General features: G+C 41.9%; 1 protein-coding gene across 10 annotated transcripts in view; it reads left to right on the top strand.

Annotated features, from left to right (window-relative positions):
- DAPK1 (death associated protein kinase 1) overlaps window positions 1-21,891 on the top strand; it is a 207,534-nt gene that overhangs the window by 35,361 nt on the left and 150,282 nt on the right. For 2 of the 10 annotated variants that reach the window (XM_063787720.1, XM_063787719.1), the window contains exon 3: window positions 4,761-4,889. The exons of the other annotated variants lie outside the window; for them this stretch is intronic. The gene's annotated coding sequence lies outside the window, so the exon portion shown is untranslated. The remainder of the gene's footprint in view (window positions 1-4,760; window positions 4,890-21,891) is intronic. 10 annotated transcript variants of the gene reach the window in all.

The raw sequence follows: 21,891 nt of genomic DNA, 5'->3' as shown, positions 1-21,891 counted from the left end.
TCATCTGTCCATCTCAGTTTTGATGTATTTCAGAATAAGTTGCAGATGTTAGTACATTTCAACAATAGGTTGCTTTTATTTCCACTGTTAATTAGGCATAGTCTGAAGGGTGTGGAATATTTTCATTTCCTGAATGGAATAAAAGGTGGGAGTTAAAAGCAGATGGGAACAAGCAGAATGATATAATGTAATTAAGGCCTGGCTTAAAAAAATATGTGTGCCTGTATATGCACACACACACATTGTAAATTTTGTGTACATGCACATAAAATATATATACACATGCGTGTGTGTGGATATGTATGCATATCTATATGTAAAAATAAAAGAATGAAATTGTCCATAAAGTAATGCAGTCTTTGAGAAACTGTTGGGAGAACTACATTTACCAGTGCTTAGGCACCAGACCAGTATTGTGAAAGTAAAGATGCTGAAGTCTTTGACACCTTTAACTTTTGCAACACATTTGTGTTCTCTCAGACCGCATCCAGGGGCAGGAGAAGGAGTGTTCATGTGTTCACAGGCAGCACCAGCCAGGTGCACAGGTCCAAGACCTCAGGCCAACTCAGGCTGGAAGGCACCTGCTCCTGTGGGGTGCTAGCCACCACTGGGGAGCAGAGATGAGCAGAGAAGGCTCCTGGAGCTTTGAAAGACGTAGGCAACCTGCTACCTGAAGGACCAGTGAGGAACCTTTTGACAGTCAAAGAAATTTTTTATGATAGGAACAATTTCTAATTGGTCCATGTGTCCACTCCTTTTCTTTTCCTGCTCTGCCCTGCCCTGCCCTTTTTGAGATGGAGTCTCACTCTGTCACCCAGGCTGGAGTGCAGTGGCGTGATCTGGGCTCACTGCAACCTCCGCCTCTCTGGCTTAAGCGATTCTCCTGCCTCAGCCTTCCGAATATCTGGGATTACAGGCATATGCCTCCACGCCTGGCTAATTTTTGTATTTTGAGTTGAGACGGGGTTTCGCCATGTTGGCCAGGCTGGTCTCAAACCCCTGACCTCAGGTGATCCGCCCACCATGGCCTCCCAGAGTGCTAGGATTACAGGCGTGAGCCACTGCACCTGGCTGTGTCCACTCATTTTCTAACAGCAGTTCTCAGGTTCCTGTCCTTTAGGCCCATTTAATTATACATTTGCATAATGCTTTGCAATTTTAAAAACACTTTTCTTAGACTGTGATCCTGTGGGAATTATTATTCCAACTTCTTGGGATTTTTTCTTTTTAATTTTGCAAGCTGCCATGAATTCTTAGGAAAAAATGCATGGTAAACATTAGGCATACTTTTCAGTATATGTGCAATGTGCGATATGCCACACATATGGCCAAAATGCAGTTGGCTCATTTTGACAGTTTTTTTTTTTTTTTAAACGCTGCCATGCTGTTCCAATTGGTTTGACTTGACAATTTTGAAATTGACAATTTCTGCCTCTCCCAATCATTGCTCTCAAGGGCAGGGGTACCACACTGGACATTTCATTGGATCTTCGAAGGCCCTACATACAATGCTGATTCCTAGGCAGATACTTCATAGATGTTTACTTTCCATTGAGTTTATTTTGAGTTATTAGTAGGATGCCTTAGTTGGGATTCCATTTCCAACCTGAGGATCAGCAAAAATCATTTTATGCATCTGCAGTGTTCTTGTTAGGTAAGCGCTGTCGGGACAGGTAGAGTGAATGGTTTAAATGCTTTCCTGTTAGATACCCTTATTTTTAAAGTGTGAGCTGTCCTTTCTTGATTTCTTTTCTTTTTTTTTTTTTTTTGATATGGAGTCTCGCTCTGTCACCCAGACTGGAGTGTAGTGGCGCGATCTGGGCTCACTGCAACCTCCGCCTCCCAGGTTCAAGCAATTCTCCTGCCTCAGCCTCCCAAGTAGCTGTGATTATAGGCACGTGCCACCACGCCTGGCTAATTTTTGTATTTTTAGTAGAGACGGGGTTTTGCCATGTTGGCCAGGCTGGTCTCGAACTCCTGACCTCAGGTGATCTGCCTGCCTGGGCCTCCTAAAGTGCTGGGATTACAGGGATGAGCCACCGTGTCCGATTCTTGATTTATTTTCTGTAATTGATTTGATGTGTGCAAATGTGTTTATCAATAGGAAGAGCACTTTCTGGAAAGCGTTATTCAGAAGATTAAAGGAGAAATCCTCACCATCAGTTCTTAGTTTCTTGAAGCCCGTGGTGGAAATGGATACACAGATAACACAGAGACCATCCATTTTTCTGTTTTCTGTGTGTTTCTAGCCCCAGGCAAATCCTGCCAAGCTCTGTCTATTTTAATGGCCCCTGTTTCTGGTGTCACCTCTGGCTTGAGAACTGCATTTCCATTAGCCCCCCTTTCGTTCTCTTTAAGGATGGGGGGATTACTGTTCTCCAGGCATCATCAAGCAGAAAATCAGCACAGAGATGCTTATGAGCATGCTCTATCACACTAGTGTTTTTTAGATTTATTTTAGTGTTTAATTCTAGTATTTTATGGGAAACTAATCTGTCTTTTGATATTGAATTACATAAAAATTATAAGCCCTGCTAAGCTTTGAGTGTGATTAAAAAACAGCTGAACATTTGAAACTTGGTCTGTATGGGATCCTAATTTGGGGTTCTCATGTGTGAAGGTCTCCTTTGATATCAAATATATAATGTTCCTTTAATGTAATACTGTCTATAAATGTGATTTTTTTTTCTCCAAGAAAGTTTAGTCTCTGCCCTACTTAACCTAAATATATAGCCCACCAGTATTTTATTTCTCTTTATCATAGGAACATAATTCAAGATATCTTAGATTATGGCGATTCATAAACTTTCTAAATAAATTCTTTGCAAAATCATTAAATAAATATATATTATTTTAAATAAAGTAGGCAATGGTATAGTAATATCCTTCCCCCAAGACACAGAGTTAAGGCAACTTAATATGTTTGTATGTAAGAGGGGAAGAAAAGGTGACACAGATGTAAACCGGAAGGCCCATGGTGCTTATCTTTGGGCAGAGGATTACATCTGGGTGCTTTTTATTTTTCATTTGCTCACCGGTTTTCTGAAATTTCCACAGCAGACTGTTACCTTGGTAGTGAGAAACAGAATGATACTTGATTTTTCAAAGAGGGTCATTTATACCTGTCCCCATGCTTCTTCCGCCTCCCAAGTGAAGTGGGGCTTGCCAGCTGATTCATTTATGTTCTTTCTTGTTTTCTAGGTTAGTATATTGCTCAAAACAGCCCTTGCATGCTCTAGGAGCTCAGGAGCAGTTTGGTGTCCCCAAAGCAGCCCCTTCCCTAAAGCTACAGCCTCTGGGTTAAGGACATGTAGCAGAGGTACTAGTGTGAGATGTCTGGGTTTTCTGGTTTGTTCTTGGACCCACAAAGCGCAGAGAGCTCCCAAACATGTTCTCAGGATGGGCGAGGGTAGAAGGTGTAAGTCTTGGTGCCTATCTGCAAGTGAAGGTGTTTTTAAGACACCATGTGCGTGAGCATGTGACCCGTGTGGTTTATGATGCTGACTTTTTCCTCTGGGGAAATGCAAAATACTTAAAGCTCTTATCTGTCTATACTGATTTTGAAAGCCAAGAGCCTAAGATTTTGACAATTAGTTAAAAAATCTGCAAGTCATGTGGGAATTGTAAAAATCTTTTGGGGAATAATAATTTTAACTTAACCAATAAATAACACAATAAAAATTAAAGCACTTAAAATACTGATTTAAGTGCTTTATTTGTTATTGCATAAATAAATAAATCAGGGAGTTGATTTACCCCACCACCCCTACCCATGTCAGACTCAAATTTTACTAGGATTATCTTGTTTCTTTTGCGTATTTATAGCTACTTTTCCTATGTTATTTGCCTTTAGGGCAAATTATATTCTCTTTGAGAATATTTTATTCTTATTTAAATTCTTTGTTGTCTTGAATAGGCACAGTAACAATAAATTTATTCAAAATTCAACAATGGGGAAGAACTTTAATTAACCTGATTATTTTATATTTTTCTAGTGGAGTAGTGGTGTTAGTTGTACCATCAGAGCAGTAATAGTTGTTTTAGATTAAATTTTACCTTGAAAAAGTCGATATTGGAGACATGAGGTTTTCTTTTTTTTTTTTTTTCTTGAGATGGAGTCTCACACAGTCGCCCAGTCTGGAGTGCAATGGCCTGACCTTGGCTCACTGCAGCTCTGCCTCCTAGGTTCAAGCGATTCTCCTTCCTCAGCCTCCCAAGTAGCTGGGATTACAGGCGCCTGCCACCACGCCTGGCTAATTTTTTGTATTTTTAGTAGAGCCAGGGTTTCACTTTGTTGGCCAGGCTTGTCTCGAACTCCTGCCCTCGTTATCCTCCTGCCTTGGCCTCCCAAAGTGCTGGGATTACAGGCGTGAGCCACCGCATCCAGCCCCTATGAGGTTTTCATGTGTTTTGGAGGTCCTCTGTAGTGCATCAGTATCCCCCATCACATAGTGTGTATGCAGTCAGCCAGCTCTGCTTGATGGGCTGGGTGTATGGGGAGATGTTTCTGGGTATGGTGTGGGGTTTTGTGTGTGGTGTGTTGTGAATGTGGTATGTGTATGTATACTTGTGTATTTTGTATGTGTAGTTTGGATGGGATGTGCATGTGTGTGGTATGTGACATACATGGTGTATGTGGAATATGGTGTGCATGTCTGGAGTATCTGGCATGTGTGTAGATGTGTAGTGTGTGCGGCATACATGGTAAGTGTAGATATATGTATGTGGCATATATGATATGATCTGTGTATGCGCGTTAGTGTGTCTGCAGGAGCATTGGAGAATGCCAGCGAGGATGCATTTCTTATCATCTGTTCTTAATGGAGAAGGATTTCTGGAAGCAGCAGATGGTGTGAAGTGTGCAGCTGTGAAGTTAGAAGAAAATCTTGGTAAGGACCAGATTGGTTCTGAGGCCCAGGAAGGAATATCCTCATAAAATCAAGCCCCTAAAGCTATAAACATCAGATAGCAGGGCCCGAGGCAAGCGGGGGTTTGAGAGGAGTCACAGTGTGCTCTCATTTACAAAAGTAGTGGCTGCCAGCTTTTTATCCAAAATCCCTTAGGGATTACAGTTGTTTTACTGGCCCAAAATGCTTTGTAACTCAGCAGATGGCTTGAAGACTTCAGTATCTTCCCATTTTTACTTTAAGGTCAAAAGGATTCTAATTAAAGTTAAAGCTACAATCTCAATGCCATTGTTTAAATGAATTCACCAGGACAATAGTTGGAATCTTTTCAGAGGAAATTTAAGATGTTAATTTCCCACTGAAGTATAGTCTAATAATTGAGCCAAATAATGGCACTAAAGAATGACTTGGGGGTTTGCCCTCTTGGAGTCCATTTATTCTTAAAGAAAGTTTTTTCCCCTTAATTATCAAAGTAATAATGGCCATTGGAGGTGGGGAACTGGGAAGAAAAAAAATCACCAAAAATTCCACTCCCAGAGAAAATCATTGTAAATATTCAGTCATTTCCCAAGCATATCTGTAGATGTCCGAGTGTGTGTAGATGTCTATTTTGGTTTATTTTGCAGATCTGTGCTCATGTTATATACATAAAAGCTATATCCTTCCATTCGCCTTAAGATTCTATTATTTTTTCACTTTGAAAGGCCTTTAACTGAAGTCCACTGAAATCTTCAATAACACGGTTCATTTGTCTTTGAGACAGGTTGTTAGAACAAAAATTTGAACAGTTCTTTTAAAATACTGAAATAAGTGAGACCCAGTATTTATGGGAATGACTTTCTGCCCAGCTGTTTTCTTGTTGGCTGATTCCATAGGAATTGCCCGCATATGAAAAAGAAAATTGTAACAGATTAAAAAACAAAACCTCATCTGCTTGACATTAAATGTTACTTGTAACTTAAAAAATGGAATTACAAAACCATAATGAATTATTAAGCTTTATAAACTATTGGCTTTTAAAAAATTTATTGAGTTTTAAAAATTAAGTGTTTTTGTGTCATTGGCTGTGATGAATCTTTGTGTTTGTTAGACAGTAAGTTTATTTGGATGCTAAGAGATCTGCTAAACAGCCCCACTGGATTTTATATATTTAAAATATATCTTAAAATATTTTATTTATATTTAAACATATATAGTTTAAAATATAAAATTAAATTAAAACTAATTTAAGATTAATTTTATCGCTAACATACAAAGAGTTTTCATAAAAGCCTATATATATAAAAATATATGTACTACATATATTATGTATAAACATATGGATGCTACATATATCTTATATACGTAGACTTTATGAAAACTCTTTGTATGTTAGCTTAAATTAAGTCTTCTGAAAGTGATAAGAATTGTATTATATTAAAGCAATTACTGAAGTTTAAGATGTACGGATGTGTAGTTTAAGACATGGGTTTTATGTGATTGTGAAAGCTAAGTACAGTAGTCCTCTCTTATCCTTGGTGTCGCTTTCTGAGCTTAAAGTTACCCACATTTAACCTCGATATGAAAATGTTAAATGGAAAATTCCAGAAATACACAATTTATAAGTTTTAAATTTCTCACTTTTTTTTTTTTTTTTTTTTTTTGGAGACAGAGTCTCGCTCTGTCACCCAGGCTAGAGTACAGTGGTACGATCTCGGCTCACTGCAACCTCTGCCTTCCAAGTTCAAGCGATTCTCCTGCCTCAGCCTCCCAAGTAGCTGGGATTACGGGTGCCTGCCACCACATCTGGCTAATTTTTGTGTTTTTAGTAGAGATGGGGTTTAACCATGTTGGCCAGGCTGGTCTTGAACTCCTGACCTCAGGTGATCTGCCCACCTCGGTCTCCCAAAGTGCTGAGATTACAGGCATAAGCCACCGGGCCCGGCCAAATTTTGTACCTTTCTGAGGAGAGCAATGAAATCTCCTGTTGTCTCGTGCCATCCGAGAGTAGAAGCATCCTTTGTCCAGCTATTCACGATGTCTGTCTACATTCGCTGACCGTCTGCACTCCCTGCCTGTTAGCCACTCAGGAGCCCTCTGCGTGTCAATAATTGTCATAGTCTAGTAGTGCTTGTGTTCAAGGAGCCCTTATTTTACTTCTTAATGGCCCCAAAGCCCGAGAGTAGTGATGCCGGCAATTCGGATGTGCCAAAAAGAAGCTGTCAAGTGCTTCCTTTAAGTGAGAAGGTGGAAGTTCTCGACTTAAGGAAAGAAAAAAAATTATTTACTGAGGTTGCGAAGATATGTGGTAGAAGATATTTTGAGAGAGAGAGAGAGAGACCACATTCTCATGACTTTTATTACAGTATATTGTTATAATTGTTGTATTTATTGCTAATTATTGTTGTTAATCTCTTTTTTTTTTTTTTTTTTGAGACAGAGTCTCGTTCTGTCATCCAGGCTGGAATACAGTGGCACCATCTCAGTTCACTGCAGCCTCCGCCTCCCGCGCCCAAGTGATTCTCCTGCCTCAGCCCCTTGAGTAGCTGGGATTACAGGCATGTGCCACCATGCCTGGCTAATTTTTGTTATTTTTAGTAGAGATGGCGTTTTGCCATGTTGGCCAGGCTGGTCTCGAACTCCCAACCTCAGGTAATCCTCTCGCCTCAGCCTCCCAAAGTGCTGAGGTTACCAGCATGAGCCGCCGTGCCTGGCCTGTTGTTAATCTCTTACCATGTCTAATTTATAAATTAAACTTCATCACAGGTATGTATATATAGGAACAACCATAGTAGATACAGTGTTCAGTACTTTCCATGGTTTGAAGCATCCACTGGGGGTTTTGGAATGGATCCCCTGTGAGTAAAGGGGAACTACTAGGTAACCTTTTCCTGAAAGCTGTGAAATCAGTCTGCCAAGATAAATAATTATAACTGATAATAGGCTTATCAGTGTGACTACAGTAAATAATTCCATTATTATATACATCATACTACAACGTAGTTGCTCACTTACCTGTCTCTTAAGGGAACCTGCATCTAATTATCTTTTAACTTTTAGGGCTGACATATACTTGACCTATAATTTTTGAATTAGCAAACTCACACCAAACTGTTTTCTCTTTCCCCGAGTTCATTTGGACTGTGACATACACACCACAGAAATATGTTCTGAGTTTTTCTTACCAATCTAAGCCTCACACAGGAATGAAAGTAATTTGAAATAATTATCAGGAACATTCTTGTACTTTATCACATTTTTATGAAAATACTTCAGATTCCTCAAACAGTAATATTATTGATTCTGTACACATTATCAAAACCATTCTTAGAAAATACAAAATTGCAACATTCAATAGAACATCTTTTTAATAAAAATTGGATATTGGTTCCTACTTTTATTCCACTGGTGGGAAAGGCTTATGTGTTCCTATGTAGTTTATGTCCAAACCGAGTGTAAGTGGTTCTTCTGTCAGCACTTTAAAGAATGATGGAGGGCCTGGCATGGTGGCTCACACCTGTAACACCAGCACTTTGGGAGGCCAAGGCGGGCAGATCCCTTGAGACCAGGAGTTTGAGACCAGCCTCGCCAACATGACGAAACCCTGTCTCTACTGAAAATACAAAAAATTAGCTGGATGTGGTGGTGTGTGCCTGTAATCCCAGTTGTTCGGTAGGCTGAGGCATGAGAATTGCTTGAACCAGGGAGGCAAAGGTTGCGCTGAGTGGAGATGGTGCCGTTCCACTCCAGCTTGGGCAACAGAGCAAGACTCTGTCTCAAAAAAAAAAAAAAAAAGATGGAGAAAGACTTTATAGGCTGTTGTAGTTTAGACTCTGTCCAACTAGAAGCATCATGTGGCTTTCAGAAAAAAACACTCTAATCAACCAATGGAGAAATGCAGAGGAGGAAATGTGAGACTTATTTTCAAACTGAAGACGACAATTAAGAAGAGGTAGAACTTCTCAAAGATACGTTTTCATGAACTACTATTTATGTATTATATAGCAACAGATATTATGGTGACTTGTACAGCCATTACCATTACCCAATGTGATGCATGTTTTCCTGTTCTGTGTCTATCACATGTCTGTATAGGCCATGCCTATTTATGTTTTTCCTGTTTGTTTGGGTCTCAGATCAGTGAGTGCCTTTGTTCATCTTGAAAATGGTATTGATAGCAACACAGAATCAAAATACATTTTTCAAGAAATAGAAATCCTCAGATTGTTTTATACCCTGAATTTAATGACAGCAGCAGGCATTATAAACCCTCGGTTCTGATGAGAAAAAGTCAGGGACTTATTTAGATAAAAATAGCTTACAGGGTTTTTCCTAAGGGTCAGCAAAGTTTCCTACTAATCTGTACCTTTAGGACTTCATAATGATTTAGCTCAATTTAATCCCAGATTAGCAGTGAAAGATTAATACTGAGTTTTCTAAGGTGGGAAATTCCGTATGAACAATAATAGGTAACATTTCCTGAGTACTGAAGACAGGTCAGACAGTGTCAGTGTTTAGCATTGCTTCTTATAGATCATCTCTGAATCATCACAACATCCCTAAGAGGCTGATGCCATCATGCCCATTTTACAGATGAGGAAATTGAGGGATTTGCTGACAGTGACACAGAGTAAGGAATAAAGTCATGCTGTGAGCCAGGCATCCCTGACCCTGTGGTCAGCATTTCAGTGTGACACTGTAACCAGCATGCACATCATTCCTTACCTTACCAGAGCTGTCCTGTGCCATAGGGATTCTGGCTCGCTTTTCCTATGTATGGTCTCTGCTTTGTAAGAGAAATCAGTATTTACCAAGTACCTATGGTACTGGTTGGCTTACACTCAGTGACTTACGGAAGGCTCACCAAACCCTCTGAGGTAGGAAAGATCATTCCCATTTTAAGGATGAAGAAGCTGTGGCTGAGTGGCTCAGTTACCTAAAGACAAACGGCCAGTGAGAAGGGGAAACTCAAGTCTGTCTGAGTCCGAGATTAATGCCTTTGCCATTGCCCAGATCTGTGTGGCTTTGGAGTCAATATGGAACCCCTCACTGGGCCTTCAGCAATGGGATGCCCACATGCATGCCTCACACTCCCCAGGACAGAGTTCATGGACATGCATGAAATGGCATCACGATCATAAATAGATGTTCTGGTAACTTGGCTCATAGGTAACATGTCTTTTTACCGTTAATTAGCGTACTATAGACTGCATGGGTGACATTAGAAAACAAATTTTTATTGCTTTTGCAATGAAGTTTGTGGAAATTTTATAAGAATTATTTTAATAAGTAGGGATTTAAAATACGGGACATTGTTGTATAGAGCAAGTTAGAGAATGCTAAAATAAAAGAACATATAAAAATGCTACTTAAAGTTTCACATTTATGTGCAAAACAACATGTAATTCTTGGTTGGGGCTGTGATAGTTCTGCTTAAGAATGTCTAAAACATGATCTGATAAGAAAATTGCTCTTACCACAGTAGAGGAGAAAAGGCAAGAAGGAGACCTTCACACAAAAACAAAATTATAATAGCCTCCTTAATGGGCCTATGTCTGAGTTTCAGTGCTTATCACTTACAAATGAACACTTTTCATACACATAATTTCCATTGCCTAATAATAGTTGAATATGACTATGAATCATTTTGAGTGCAGTTTCTTTAAAATACATTGTTAATAAATGTTCTCTGAAGAGGTAGATAGGTGGATTCTTATGTAGTTAGTAAAAACAACACAATCAGCCAAAATGACTCAGGATTATTTTTTCATTTCATGGAACCTTCTGCAAATTAATCATTTGTCCTTATCTGAGGTTTTTCTAAATAGTTGCTTTGTTAAGCATTGCATTGTTTGGCAATACAGTTTGTGAGCTGGATAAGGTAATAAAAACTTGGGAAAAATGTAAAAGACTCACTTTTTAAATATCTACATTAAATGCATTATCTTTGCTATGTTTGAGTGATCTCTTATGGTTCTGTAAGATGGACCATTTTGTTGCATCCTCAAAAAGTGTAAGAGAAGAGGGTTTTGTTTTTTCTTTTTTGTTTTTGTAGTCTTGTGTGTTTGGATTTTGTTTATTATAGTATTATGCTATAGTTTTAAGGATTGAGGACTCAGAAGATTTCATGTGGCCTTAATTAGCAGTCTGTCATATTTAAAAACAAACATGTTGAAATAATAAAGGTAGAAGTTGTAAATATATAATCCTCTGGAAGGCAGGGATTCAATCTATGAAATTATTTCAGTTAACGTTTCAGAAGAGGAACTCACATGAATAAGTATATAAATATGTTAGCTTAACTTTAACAAATTATACAAGCAACATAATTCATTATCTAAATTTTAGAAAAATGAGAAATCACCCATCACTGCACTAACTCAAATCTCTGTCATGAGTTTTAGTTAATAAGTGTTTTCTGACAATGACAAATTTTCATACATGAATAAGTATATAAATATGTTAGCTTAACTTTTACAAATTATACAAGCAACATAATTCATTATCTAAATTTTGGAAACATGAGAAAAATCACCCATAACTCCACTCACTCAAATCTCTGTCATGAGTTTCAGTTAATAAATGCTTTTTGACAATGACAAATTTTCATTTTTAGATATTGCATGGATGAACAGGGAAAAATTTTATAGATATGGTGAAGAATATATAGTACATGAGAATATATGTGAGTGTGTATATGTGTATGCATGCATACATACACACTTGTGTACATTAATGTATGTACATGTAAATATGCATATAAGTATACACATACACCAGAAAATTTTTCTAATGTTCCTTGCAAACACAATATGCAGCCTTCTGAAAATTATTATTTTCGTGATATTTTTAGTGGCTGTAACATTTATTTTTGGTAGCTGGCTTTGGGTGGTCCCTACAGTCCTTTTTCTCGGCTCTTACTGGTGAGATGGATTATGCATGTAAGACTTCAAACTGGGAACAAGGGACAGCTGGAAAACGATCATTTTAAAAGGCGTGTTTAAGACGGACATAAAGCTAATTTTCCTACGAGTACCCAAAATGCAGGAAGAAAGACATTTTGCTAGAGGATGAAATTGAACAATGAAGATTTTAATTTGGTCCCATTCCCTACCCCAGCAAGGTGAGGTAGTGACACAGCTCTGCTTCCATGCACCTTTGCAGTCCAGTCCCCACCCTCTCACAGACAAGGCCACTGTGGACCTGAGGACAAGCCCATCTTCAGTACTGTTGGTGGTTGTCCCCACACAATCTAGGTTACTTTCGGAATTTGATGGATGGCTTTTCAAATTTGCCTTCCTATCTGGAAGATTATCATCAGCTATCCCTGCACTTTGCAGCAAGTACAAAACTCCTGAAGAGCAGAGGCTGTCAGACCAGCTGCCAAAGTGCTTAACACCTTTTATTCAGAAAATCTGAGGCCTCCACTTGACTGATCTCCCCAATTCTCCTTGCAAACCAGGCTCCCGGGTGCAGGGTTAGGAAGTGCGTAATGAGCTTTAGAAAGGGTTCCTGAACCAACAGCTAAACTGTTGTTAATCTCAGCTCTGGCAGTTACTTGGGATGAAGAGATCATAATGGCTGCTTTAATTAAAATACACATAATACTAGAGGATCAGTAGACCACAAGCAAGAACTCTAAGTAATTCATTAGTTTCAATTTTAGGCGAACATGGAAGGTACTAGAAGAAAATAGGCAAACTAGACAGACATCAGTCAGAATGTTTAGGCTTGCCTCGGCTAACATTGGTGAGCCTCGGTGAGGCATTTCAGCTTAAAAAAAATTTTTTTTTTGAGATGGAGTTTTGCTCTTGTCACCCAGGCTGGAGTGCAATAGCGGGATCTTGGCTCACTGCAACCTCTGCCTCCCGGGTTCCAGCGATTCTCCTGTCTCAGCCTCCCAAGTAGCTGGGATTACAGGCATGCACCACCACACCTGGCTAATTTTGTATTTTTAGTAGAGAAGGGGTTTCACCATGTTGGTCAGGCTGGTCTCGAACTCCTGACCTCAGGTGATCCACCCGCCTCAGCCTCCCAAAGTGCTGGGATTACAGGTGTGAGCCACCACACCTGGCCACATTTCAGCCTTAAAATAAAGGGGTTCATCTGATTGTCTCATCAGTTCCATAAGATGCTATATTTCAGTGATTGCTCATGATTCTGTAAGACCATTTTGTTGCATCCTCAGAAAGTGTAAAAGAAGAGGGTTTGTTTTTTGTTTTTGTTTTTGCAGTACAGATTCTCAGTACTTCCCATAGCATAGAGGGTTGAGTCATAGAGTCCAGCCAGCTCCTTGGCTGGGAAGTTGATTTTCAGTTAAATAAACTTGAGCTTTCCTGTGGTGAGATTGGGTGGTGGTGGAGCAAAACCATTTTAAAATGTAGGTTTTATTCAGATATGGTGAAGCTTACAGATCTGGGAGATGACCGCTAATGAAAAGATCTCACAGTTCCCAAGAGGAGGAGCATCCCATGTGATGCAAGGCCCCAAGAAGCAGCAGGGTCCGTCAGGAGGCAGTGGGAGTGAGGGGAAAACGAGAGCAAGAGCCTCTACTGTGGTTTCTGCAGAAAGGAATGGACAGGATTTAGGGCTGGCTAGTTTGGGGAATTTCAGCAGGCTCTGGGAGGTAGATACTGTCCCTGGTTGCCTGGCATCTGACCCTTGGTTGGTTAAGGCAGAACTGTGGCCCATAGGAGGTAGGGGTGGGTGGTCTGAGCTCTGAATTGGTTGGGTTTGCATAGGAAAGATGGGCAGGTGAGTTTACAGTTTCTAGGAATCCGCTAGTTCTGGGAGGGGCAGCGCCTCCAGGGTCATCAAGGCCTCAATGCTAAAGCATCAAACATGCGGAAAACAGAGATGTGGGATCAATCCAGAGACAGCATGTTGGCTTTGGGTGACAAGACGAATGAGCCTTTCTCTGTCTTTCCCCATCCTCTCTCTACCCAGCTCTCTTTTCTCTCTTGTATTCCGTTCTCCCTCCTTTCCATCTCATCTCTTTGTTTTCCCTACCTGTTCTTTTAACAGAGGACTCCGATGAGGTTAGAAGAGGCTGCACTGCCTAGAGCAATCTGCATTCCATATTAGCTTTATAAAGAAAAAAAAAATCAGCCTGGTACAGTGACTCATGCCTGTAGTCCCAGCACTTTGGGAGGCTGAGGTGGGTGGATCTCTTGAGTTCAGGGGTTCAAAATCTGCCTAGGCCATATGGCAAAACCCCGTCTCTACAAAATACACAAAAATTAGCCGGGTGTGTTGGCATGCGCCTATAGTCCCAGCTGCTCAGGAGGCTGAGGTGGGAGGATGCTTTAAGCCTGGGAGGCGGAGGTTGCAGTGAACCAAGACCACACCACTGCACCCCAGCCTGGGTGACAGAGCCAGACCCTGTCCCAAAAAACAAAAAAATTATAGAAGGCTTTGAAAACCCAACATAGTAGTAATAATAATAATTTGATATAAAAATAATCAATAAAATCCTGATGTTGTATTAATGATGATGATGATGATGATGCCAAGAACTCCACTGTTGTCTTCACAAACCTGTTACTGGCTTCCAGAGAAAAGATGCATTTCGTTCTCTAGATCAACACGGTTCAAAAGACCTTTTGCACAGTGGTGGACATGTTCTGTATCTGTGCTGAACAGTACAGTAACCCCTACCTACATGTAGCTACTGAGCACTCAGATAGTAAGACTGAGGAACTGCATTTTTAATTTTTGTGGACTTTAGTTAATTTAAGACTAATTTAAATAGCTACATGTATTAGGATTCTCCAGAGAAACAGAACCATAAGTGTGTGTGGAGAGAGAGAGAGAGTGTGTGTGTGTGTGTGTGCGTGTGTGTAGAGGAGGAGATTGATTTTAAGGAATTGGCTTCTGTGATTGTGGAGGGTGGCAAGTCCAGAGTTTGCTGGGGTAGTCGGGGCAGGGGTGGGGGTGCAGGGTGGAGATCGGGGAGGAGTTGATGCCTCATCTGGACTCTGAAGGCCATCTGCTGGCAGAATTCCCTCTGCAGGCCTTCCACTGATAGGATGATCCCACCCACCCCCATTAGGGAGAGTGGTTGGCTTTACTCAGAGTCTGCTGATTTAGATGTTAATCTCCTGGTAAATGCACCTTCACGGAAACATCTAGAATAATGTTTGGCCACATATCTGTGTCCAGGGCCCAGTCAGGTTGACACATAAAGTGAGTCACCTACCTCACCCTGCTGGTGGCGGAAGTGCTGAGAAGCACAGGTCTGGATTCATTCGGCATGTACGGGGCTGGGCATTATTCTAAGCACTTCACTGGGGCTTCTGTCAGATGAGCACTGTTATGCTAACTTCTCTAGGCAGCAATAATGCAGCACAAAGAGTAAGGCTTGCCTGAGGTCACACAGCCAGCAAATCAGGATTCACTCTCCAGCTTGGTGGCAGAGGCTGTGTGCTTCACCATTACCTTTCGCAAGGCCCCCTTGGCTTGGAGGGGCAAAGCTGTTTCCTAAACATCAATCTTTTTTTCTCACCAGGACCAAAGTCAGAAGGCCTGCGTTAGACCCCTGGTTTTCTCCCTAAATAGCTATGTGACGTGGAACACTGAACCTCAGTATCACCATCTGTAAAATGGGAATGATGATTCTCTCCTATATTTTATCTCTCTCTTTTTCACCACTTTGTGGACTACATTTCTCCTGTTCCTGGGTCTGTTCCCTTGCAACATATAAGTTTGGTAACGTAGTCAATAGAAAACATTTGGTTACTGAAAAGTGGAATTGATTGATACTCTTTTCTTTGAGCTAATGCTGAAACACTGGATTCCCCAACAACAACTAAATTTTGTGTTCAGAGTTTCTTCCCTCACTCAAAGAGGAAAGCATGGCACTGTTATTATTTTGTAAATCTTTTCTTTGGGATAACCATTTCTGAACCAGTGTTCCATGGATTTGGCTGCTGTCTTGGGAACACAGTACTGATGTTGCTCCTAGTGAGCACGCACTGAAGATTTGTGCTGCACTGTACCTGAGGTTCTCAGCCGAGTCATCCTGTGTATGTTTCAAGATCTGGTTCTGTTTTGTGGGGCTATGGACAAAATCCACCCTCCACAGTAGGTTGTAAAGAATGCATCTTTTGGTAATTCACCACCCACTGAGTGGATTTCATTCCTTTTTTTTTTTTTTTTTTTTTTGGCCTTTAACTTTTAAGTTCAGGGGTACATTTGCAGGATGTACAGGTTTGTTACATAGGTAAATGTGCGCCATGGTGGTTTGCTGCACAGATCATCCAATCACCTAGATATTAACCCAGTACCCATTAGCTATTCTTCCTGATGCTCTCCCTCCCTGCATCCCCCTCCAGGCTTCAGTGTGTGTTGTTTCCCTCCCTGTGTCCGTGTGTTCTCATCACTCAGCTCCCACTTACAAGTGAGAACATGCAGTGTTTGGTTTTCTGTTCCTGTGTTAGTTTGCTGATGATAATGGCCTCTAGCTCCATCCATGTCCCTGCAGAGGACATGATCACATTCCTTTTTATGGCTGCATAGTATTCCATGTTGTATATGTACCACATTTTCTTTATCCAATCTATCATTGATGGGCATTTGGGTTGATTCCATGTCTTTGCTATTGTGAATAGTGCTACAGTGAACATACCCATACGTGTATCTTTATAATAGAACGATTTGTATGGGGGGGTTATATAGTAATGAGATTGCTGGGGATTTCATTCTAATGTAGTTTGTTGGTATGGGTTATCCTCACTATCTCTGAAATGACGAAAAAATTCTTAGTATCACCCAAACCTTATTCTGTTTTAATTAGGCATTTCACACAATTTAAATTAGTTTTACAAAGAATGTAGAATGAAGAACACTTCTCATCACAAAGAGTACACATCTCAGCACAAAATAATGTCCCCTCGCCCCTCCTTTTACATTGCTTTTATGACGTGCCTTCTAGAGCCTCAGCAATGCACTTGTACATCTCGTAGCAGAGCACCAAAAGAAACCATGATCAGTGTTAATGTTTTTCCACATTTTGTTATGAAAAATTTCAAATATATGGAAAAGTGGGGGAAAAAGGTATCATGAATACCCATCTGTCTGTTACCCAGATCCACAATGAACATTTTTTTTATCTTTCCCTCTGTCACGCCATCTTCATTACTTTATTCATTTCAAAGTAAGTTGCAGGTGTCTGTATACCTCATCCTTTTAAGGCTTCGTCATGCGTGTCATTTCCTAGAGCTCGGTGCTTGTTGCTGGTTTTTTCTATGTCGGGTAAAGTTTATATGTAGTGAAATGCAGAAGTCCTAAGCACGTCCTTTGATGAGGTTTGACAATTGCATTCCCTGGGTAACATGAACCCCTGTCAGGATAATCACAAAACATTAACCGTCACCCTAGAGAGTTCTCTCTTGCCCCTTCTCAATCATTCCCACCCCCATCCCTCCAAAGGAAACCAGCGTTCTGATTTTTTCACCATAGGTTCGTTTAACCTGTTCAAGAACTTCATGTGGATGAGATCCTAGAATGTGTTTATTATTTTGTGCAAGACTTCTGTTGCCAGCCACATTAGTGTGCTAGGGCTGTTATAACAAAATACCACAGACTGTGTAGTTCAAACAGAGAAATTTATTGCCTCACAGTTTGGGAAGCTGGAAGTCCAAGATCAAGGTGTCATTTAGAATGTGTTCCAGGCTTCTCTGCTAGCTCCTGGAAGTTCTTTGCCTTGTGGCAGCATAATTCCAGTCTGCACATGGCATTCTGCTTTTCTATGTCCAAATTTCCTCCTAAGGACCTATGGTCCTCCTAAGGACACCCATCATATTGAATTGGGAGTGCAACCTACTGCAGGATGAACCCTTCTTAACTAATGACATCTACAATGACCATATTTCCAAATAAAGCTACCTTACAAATAAGGTACTGGGGGTTAGGACGTCAGTATACAAATTTGAGGGGGTCATAATTCAACCCATGACAGCAGCACCTGGGTTGTTTTATGTACCAGTGGTTTGCTGTTACTGCCGAGTAGTGCTCCATTCTAGAAATGGACTACAGCTAAGCCAAGCTGTACCAAGCCATGCTTGTTGATGGGTGCCATTTTTGGCTGTCGTGAATAAAGCTGCTAGGAACATTTTTGCACAAGTGTTTCTGTGGACGTGTGCTTTTATTTTTCTTGGATACATACCCTGACCCCGGGGAGGGGGCTAACCTGGGGACACATGTGGAAGGATGGTCCTCTGAAGGCAGAAGGCCCAGCTGTTGGGTCCCCCCACCTTGGCCAGCAGCCGGGATGGCTCTTCCCCAGTGCTGCTTCAGTCTGGTGGAGACAGTAGCTACAAACCACAGATCCTGCTTCTTAAAACTGGGCAACATCATCACATCTATTAATTTGAATTTTTTTTTTTTTTTGAGGCAGAGTCTCGCTCTGTCGCCCAGGCTGGAGTGCAGTGGTGCGATCTCGGCTCACTGCAACCTCTGCCTCCTGGGTTCAAGTGATTCTCCTGCCTCAGCCTCCTGAGTAGCTGGGATTACAGGCGCCCACCACCACGCCTGGCTAATTTTTGTATTTTTACTAGAGACGGGGTTTCACCATGTTGGCCAGGCTGGTCTTGAACTCCTGACCTTATGATCCACCCACCTTGGCCTCCCAAAGGGCTGGGATTACAGGTGTGAGTCACCGTGCGCAGCCTGTTAATTTAGATTTTAAGCCAGTCTGTTGGTTTCCCTTTGAGGTTGGTGATGAAGTCCTTAAAGGCTGAGATCCGGTCACCTGGACCAGTAAGGAAGTGGGGAGTTGGAGAGAAGGTCCTGTTCCCAGGACAGTAGTGACAGTGGATGAAGGACAGGACAGCAGCTTTTGAGGATAAGGGCGAGAGAAGGGATCCAGGGACCCATTATGGGCCCATGGTGGGAGTTGGGGGCTGGCCCAGGGCCACATCCTCCTTCATCCTCAAGGGAAGGTGAGGGGCCCATGAACTCTCTCAGGGAAGTGCAGGTCCTGATACAGCAACATGGAGAAGCTGTAACCAAGCCGGAGAGAGTCACCGCAGAGCCCAGGAGGAGAGACCCGAAGATAAGCATCACCCTGTGCTGTCATCTCTGAGGGGCGGGCGCTGCTGATAGACACGTGAAAGTCTAGCCTGCAGCAGATGCGAGTCTCAGATGCCTCCATGGGCAGCCGGAATCTAGATCAACAACTACACTCTAGAATAATCTCAGCTGCCAGTAAGCCAGAGGGGCTTGGAGGGTGAGGAGTCCCTGTGATAACCAAGATCAAGTTTAAACCAGCCAGCAGGCCTCGCGAGGCTGGCTCACCTTTCAGGCTGCTGGTGTTGGAAACATGAGACTGTGCCTCTCAGCCCAGGCAGGGCCCTGCCTGGGGTCCCACAGCTTCCAGGAGCCAGTAGGGAGCCCAGAGCCTGGCAAGGCCAGCAAGTAGGGAGGGGATACTGCTTGGCAGGAAGTCCTCGGGAGGGAGTGTGAGGCTTGGTCTGCCCAGATCATTACAGCCCAGGGCTTTCTGTACCTAGGACTTCAGTCCCAACCCCGCTGACCCCATCTTAAAGAGGACAAGGGAGGGATATCTGCAGCTGGAAGGAGGGATATCTGCAGCTGGAAGGAGTGTGCCAGCTTGAACAGTGACGGGGCACCACTTTCTGGAAAATATGGAAGAACCTAATGTACATTAGAGCTGTGAAACTTGTGGCCCACACACTAATTTTCTCTAGCACCTGGGCAGACATAGGCAGTTGTGGCATCTCTTTTTATCAAGTACAGACAGAAAAAAAATCAATTAAAATAATTTTATTGTTGTATAATGCACGTGCTTTAAAATGTACCTTTTTTTTTTTGGAGACAAGGTCTTGCTCTGTCACCCAGGCTGGTGTGCAGTGGTGCGATCATAGCTCACTGCAACCTCCAGCTTCTGGGCTTAGGTGATCCTCCTGCCTCAGCCTCCCAAGTAGCTAGGACTATAGACATGCCCCACTGTACCCCGTTAATTTTTTTTTTTTTTTTTAAGATTTCTAGTAGAGATGGGGTCTCTGTGTTGCTCAGGCTGTTCTAGAACTCCAGGCCTCAAGCGATCCTCCCACACAGCTTCCCGAAGTGTCAGGATTACAGGTGTGAGCCATTGAGCCTGGCTATATTTACCATTTGAACCATTTTTAAGTGCACAGTTCAGTGGCAGTAAGAACATTCACGTTGTGTTGCAGCCATCACTAACATTTATCTCCAGAACTTTTTCGTCATCCCAAGCTGAAACTGTGTATCCATTAAATACTAACTACATTTCCTTCTCCTCCTAGCCCCTGGCAATTACCTTTCTACTTTCTGTCTCTGAATTTAAATCTACTTTTGAGAAGACACGTTGTTCTGGTCCTGAGATTGTTGATATTCAAGTTCCAGCTGGCCAGCTAGGCAGTAAACCAAGCAAAATCTCACTCATCAGACCTCAGTATTTTTTTCCTTGACTTGTGTCTGTCATGTGGGGGGGGTTGGGTGATTGGAAATATTTGGTATCTACACAGCAGTCTTTCTGCCTTTGCCATCATCCTGTGCATATGCTTCTTGATAATTAATATGTGCATTCAGTTAACCATTCATGGGATCTTTTCTTTTATCCGATTCTCCACCCCTTAAGGACGTGGGCTGTGTCTTGTTTGTCCCTGTATCCCCAGCCCTGAGCACTATGTCTGGTGCTTAGGGTGCTCAATATTTATTTTCTTTTTCTTTTGTTTCTATCTTTTTTTTTTTTTTTTTTTTTTTGAGATGGAGTCTCGGTCTGTTGCCCAGGCGGGTGTGCAGTGGTGCGATCTCGGCTCACTGCAACCTCCACCTCCCAGGTTTAAGTGATTCTCCTGCCTCAGCCTCCCGAGTAGCTGGGATCACAGGTGTGTGCCACCATGCCCCGCTAATTTTTGTATTTTTAATAGAGATGGGGTTTTGCCCTGTTAGCCAGGCTGGTCTCGACCCCCTGACATCAAGTGATCCGCCCGCCTGGGCCTCCCAAAGTGCTGGGATTACAGGCGTGAGCCACCATGCCCGGCCTCAATATTTATTTTCAATATTCCACAGATGAGGGCAATAAGGAGAGGAAGCGGAAGAAAAAGGATGAGACATGTGGCTTGTGGGCAGAAAGGGAGGCAGGAGAACATTCCCAGTCTGCCTTTCACTGAGTTTTTACCTGTTCACTAGAATAACAAAAGGGAACCTGATCAGGAAACTCTGCTGTCAACTAAGCAAACTCTAAATTTAACATTTGGGGGACCCCCTTGGAGAGTAGTTGAGAGCTATGTGCTCCCCTTTTCAGAAAAATGCTCTCAAATACTCAGTGCATAAGCCCACAGTCTTAGCAGGTTCCCAGACCTTAGGTCAGCAATCCTGTTCTAAGGCATACATCACGAGCAGCATTTTGATTTTCATCTGGGGAACTTATAGTTCATAAAGACCTACTGATCCATTAAAATTTCCACTTGATTTTGCCATTAGTAATCTGTTAAACAAGTCTAATGAAGCCAGAGGAAGTTATTTCTTGAATGCTTTTATACTAGTGCTTTCAAGAGTTCGTGTTGCTGACTCCAGTTTTTAAAATTATTATTCTCATCTTCGGCAATGCCTCGAGGCATGTTTTTAGCTGAATAGCAATAATTATGGGATTGTGCAATACTGGAAGAAGCAGTAAAAATAAAATGTAATACTAAAAAAAAAAAGTCTTTACTTCATCTAGGAAATACAGTTTAAAGAATTTTTACCTCCGGACATAACAGTGACTATGCTGGAACTCTGTCTTTGACTCAAGCCAGAAGATGGATGGGACCACCCTTAGAAGCCTTCCACAGGAAGGCCCTCTCCGCAGTAGGACTTAGGGTGCTCATGTAGATCCCTCGGCAGTAATGCGCTAGTTGCTCCTATAGTCAGGAGGCATCTAGGGAGACCGCTGATCTCCATGGCAACCTGGACCCAAATGAGCAAAGTGCCATCAGCTGGCCTCGGCCTGACTGCTCTGGAGGGAGGGAGGAAGCTG

This window comes from Pan troglodytes, chromosome 11 (assembly GCF_028858775.2).
Source record: "Pan troglodytes isolate AG18354 chromosome 11, NHGRI_mPanTro3-v2.0_pri, whole genome shotgun sequence".
Lineage (NCBI taxonomy): Eukaryota > Metazoa > Chordata > Mammalia > Primates > Hominidae > Pan > Pan troglodytes.
The sequence above is the reverse complement of the archived record's forward strand: the minus strand, read 5'-3'. Positions and strand labels throughout refer to the sequence as shown.